A 4,828-nucleotide genomic window follows, 5' to 3' on the forward strand; every position below is an offset into this window, starting at 1 on the left:
ATACCCTTCACATGGTTCATACCCTTCACGTGGTTCATACCCTTCACGTGGTTCAGACCCTTCACGTGGTTCATACCCTTCACGTGGTTCACACCCTTCACGTGGTTCAGACCCTTCACGTGGTTCAGACCCTTCACGTGGTTCATACCCTTCACGTGGTTCATACCCTTCACGTGGTTCAGACCCTTCACGTGGTTCATACCCTTCACGTGGTTCAGACCCTTCACGTGGTTCAGACCCTTCACGTGGTTCATACCCTTCACGTGGTTCAGACCCTTCACGTGGTTCATACCCTTCACGTGGTTCAGACCCTTCACGTGGTTCAGACCCTTCACGTGGTTCATACCCATCACGTGGTTCAGACCTTCACGTGGTTCATACCCATCACGTGGTTCAGACCCTTCACGTGGTTCATACCCTTCACGTGGTTCAGACCCTTCACGTGGTTCATACCCTTCACGTGGTTCATACCCTTCACGTGGTTCAGACCCTTCACGTGGTTCATACCCTTCACGTGGTTCACACCCTTCACGTGGTTCAGACCCTTTACGTGGTTCAGACCCTTCACGTGGTTCATACCCTTCACGTGGTTCATACCCATCACGTGGTTCAGACCCTTCACGTGGTTCATACCCTTCACGTGGTTCAGACCCTTCACGTGGTTCAGACCCTTCACGTGGTTCATACCCTTCACGTGGTTCAGACCCTTCACGTGGTTCAGACCCTTCACGTGGTTCAGACCCTTCACGTGGTTCATACCCTTCACGTGGTTCAGACCCTTCACGTGGTTCATACCCTTCACGTGGTTCAGACCCTTCACGTGGTTCAGACCCTTCACGTGGTTCATATCCTTCACGTGGTTCAGACCCTTCACGTGGTTCATACCCTTCACGTGGTTCAGACCCTTCACGTGGTTCAGACCCTTCACGTGGTTCATACCCATCACGTGGTTCAGACACTTCACGTGGTTCATACCCATCACGTGGTTCAGACCCTTCACGTGGTTCATACCCTTCACGTGGTTCAGACCCTTCACGTGGTTCAGACCCTTCACGTGGTTCATACCCTTCACGTGGTTCAGACCCTTCACGTGGTTCAGACCCTTCACGTGGTTCAGACCCTTCACGTGGTTCAGACCCTTCACGTGGTTCATACCCTTCACGTGGTTCAGACCCTTCACGTGGTTCAGACCCTTCACGTGGTTCATACCCTTCACGTGGTTCAGACCCTTCACGTGGTTCAGACCCTTTACGTGGTTCAGACCCTTCATGTGGTTCAGACCCTTTACGTGGTTCATACCCTTCACGTTGTTCATACCCTTCACGTGGTTCAGACCCTTCACGTGGTTCAGACCCTTCACGTGGTTCAGACCCTTCACGTGGTTCAGACCCTTCACGTGGTTCATACCCTTCACGTGGTTCATACCCTTCGCGTGGTTCATACCCTTCGCGTGGTTCATACCCTTCGCGTGGTTCATACCCTTCGCGTGGTTCATACCCTTCACGTGGTTCATACCCTTCACGTGGTTCATACCCTTCACGTGGTTCATACCCTTCACGTGGTTCAGACAGGTAGACTAAATTACCGTTGAACAAGGAACAACAAGTTGCCTCACGGGAATAACGTCATTAAATCTATTATAACTAAATCTATTATTATATCTATTGATGTGAACTGTTCAGACTGTGGACTACAGTAGATACAGTAGTAATAGTTCCTCAGTGTGATTGGCTTTCCTCCATAGCATGATGGGGTTTTTTTTCTCAGAGCCTTTGGGCAAAAACGAATAATAAGAGAAGTGTGAATCGGGAGATTGAGTTTGTTTCAAAGAGGAAGGTTTCAAACAAATGTTCCACATGCATCAGAATGATGGATGTTGAATTAGCTTCATCTCAGAGATCAGTGATGGATCAGAATGACTGGTGTTGAATTAACCCCGTCTCAGAGGTCAGTGATGGATCAGAATGACTGGTGTTGAATTAACTCTGTCTCAGAGGTCAGTGATGGATCAGAATGACTGGTGTTGAATTAACTCCGTCTCAGAGGTCAGTGATGGATCAGAATGACTGGTGTTGAATTAACTCCGTCTCAGAGGTCAGTGATGGATCAGAATGACTGGTGTTGAATTAACTCCGTCTCAGAGGTCAGTGATGGATCAGAATGACTGGTGTTGAATTAACTCCGTCTCAGAGGTCAGTGATGGATCAGAATGACTGGTGTTGAATTAACTCCGTCTCAGAGGTCAGTGATGGATCAGAATGACTGGTGTTGAATTAACTCCGTCTCAGAGGTCAGTGATGGATCAGAATGACTGGTGTTGAATTAACTCCGTCTCAGAGGTCAGTGATGGATCAGAATGACTGGTGTTGAATTAACTCCGTCTCAGAGGTCAGTGATGGATCAGAATGACTGGTGTTGAATTAACTCCGTCTCAGAGGTCAGCGATGGATCAGAATGACTGGTGTTGAATTAACTCCGTCTCAGAGGTCAGTGATGGATCAGAATGACTGGTGTTGAATTAACTCCGTCTCAGAGGTCAGTGATGGATCAGAATGACTGGTGTTGAATTAACTCCGTCTCAGAGATCAGTGATGGATCAGAATGACTGGTGTTGAATTAACTCCGTCTCAGAGGTCAGTGATGGATCAGAATGACTGGTGTTGAATTAACTCCGTCTCAGAGGTCAGTGATGGATCAGAATGACTGGTGTTGAATTAACTCCGTCTCAGAGATCAGTGATGGATGAGAATGACTGGTGTTGAATTAACTCCGTCTCAGAGGTCAGTGATGGATCAGAATGACTGGTGTTGAATTAACTCCGTCTCAGAGGTCAGTGATGGATCAGAATGACTGGTGTTGAATTAACTCTGTCTCAGAGGTCAGTGATGGATCAGAATGACTGGTGTTGAATTAACTCCGTCTCAGAGATCAGTGATGGATCAGAATGACTGGTGTTGAATTAACTCCGTCTCAGAGGTCAGTGATGGATCAGAATGACTGGTGTTGAATTAACTCCGTCTCAGAGGTCAGTGGTGGATCAGAATGACTGGTGTTGAATTAACTCCGTCTCAGAGGTCAGTGATGGATCAGAATGACTGGTGTTGAATTAACTCCGTCTCAGAGGTCAGTGATGGATCAGAATGACTGGTGTTGAATTAACTCCGTCTCAGAGGTCAGTGGTGGATCAGAATGACTGGTGTTGAATTAACTCCGTCTCAGAGGTCAGTGATGGATCAGAATGACTGGTGTTGAATTAACTCCGTCTCAGAGATCAGTGATGGATCAGAATGACTGGTGTTGAATTAACTCCGTCTCAGAGGTCAGTGGTGGATCAGAATGACTGGTGTTGAATTAACTCCGTCTCAGAGGTCAGTGATGGATCAGAATGACTGGTGTTGAATTAACTCCGTCTCAGAGGTCAGCGATGGATCAGAATGACTGGTGTTGAATTAACTCCGTCTCAGAGGTCAGTGATGGATCAGAATGACTGGTGTTGAATTAACTCCGTCTCAGAGGTCAGTGATGGATCAGAATGACTGGTGTTGAATTAACTCCGTCTCAGAGATCAGTGATGGATCAGAATGACTGGTGTTGAATTAACTCCGTCTCAGAGGTCAGTGATGGATCAGAATGACTGGTGTTGAATTAACTCCGTCTCAGAGGTCAGTGATGCAGAGCAGAAGGGTGGTGATGATACATACTGGGCAGCCGTGCATCCTCCATTAAAACTAAACATCACTGTTTGGGAAATTAAATCATTGTCTAGAAACCTTTTCTATATGCAACTATTACATTTAAATGTACATTTTAGTCATTAAGCAGACTCTGTTATCCTGACTTAGAGATGTAGGTTATTGTTACGAATCCCTTTTGGCCCGACGGTCTAGGGGGGCTGGTGAAGGCTGTCATTGTAAATAAGAATATGTTCTTAATTGACCAGCCTAGTTAAATTAAAAGTACATGACCAAATTTTGATTTGCTGTGGGAGGAACCACAGGATTTACCCTAACCACAGCGGTTCTATGATTATTTCCAGCAACATCGCAAACTGTTGTAGAGACTGACAGACAGGGTCTGGTAGTGCTCCAGTCCCAGCAACATCAAACTGTTTTAGACTGACAGACAGGGTCTGGTAGTGCTCCAGTCCCAGCAACATGGCAAACTGTTGTAGAGACTGACAGACAGGGTCTGGTAGTGCTTCAGTCCCAGCAACATCAAACTGTTTAACATCAAACTGTTGTAGAGACTGACAGACAGGGTCTGGTAGTGCTTCAGTCCCAGCAACATCAAACTATGTATCACATCAAACTATTGTAGAGACTGACAGACAGGGTCTGGTAGTGCTCCAGTCCCAGCAACATCAAACTGTTGTAGACTGACAGACAGGGTCTGGTAGTGCTCCAGTCCCAGCAACATCAAACTGTTGTAGACTGACAGACAGGGTCTGGTAGTGCTCCAGTCCCAGCAACATCAAACTGTTGTAGACTGACAGACAGGGTCTGGTAGTGCTCCAGTCCCAGCAACATCAAACTGTTGTAGACTGACAGACAGGGTCTGGTAGTGCTCCAGTCCCAGCAACATCAAACTGTTGTAGACTGACAGACAGGGTATGGTAGTGCTTCAGTCCCAGCAACATCAAACTGTTTAACATCAAACTGTCTACTATTTATATAGACAGAAATGTCCAAAATGCACAACTTCTTTTTTATGCTGATGATACTGTTATTTACTGTTGTGCCTCGTCTCTTACAAAAGCTTTCCAGAACTTGCAAATGGCTTTTTATACTGTTCAACATACCTTGTGTCAATTGAAGCTTATCCTCAACAC

The 4,828-nt window shown here is 46.5% G+C and overlaps 1 long non-coding RNA gene across 1 annotated transcript; it reads left to right on the forward strand.

Moving 5' to 3' along the window:
* The first annotated feature begins 2,028 nt into the window (after positions 1-2,028).
* On the forward strand, positions 2,029-3,891 carry LOC127916266 (uncharacterized). The gene is made up of 3 exons (XR_008094195.1): positions 2,029-2,437; positions 3,075-3,172; positions 3,467-3,891. It is a non-coding gene; the product is annotated as an uncharacterized LOC127916266 (long non-coding RNA).
* Positions 3,892-4,828: the final 937 nt, after the last annotated feature.

Source organism: Oncorhynchus keta, chromosome 4 (assembly GCF_023373465.1).
Source record: "Oncorhynchus keta strain PuntledgeMale-10-30-2019 chromosome 4, Oket_V2, whole genome shotgun sequence".
In the NCBI taxonomy this organism is placed as follows: domain Eukaryota; kingdom Metazoa; phylum Chordata; class Actinopteri; order Salmoniformes; family Salmonidae; genus Oncorhynchus; species Oncorhynchus keta.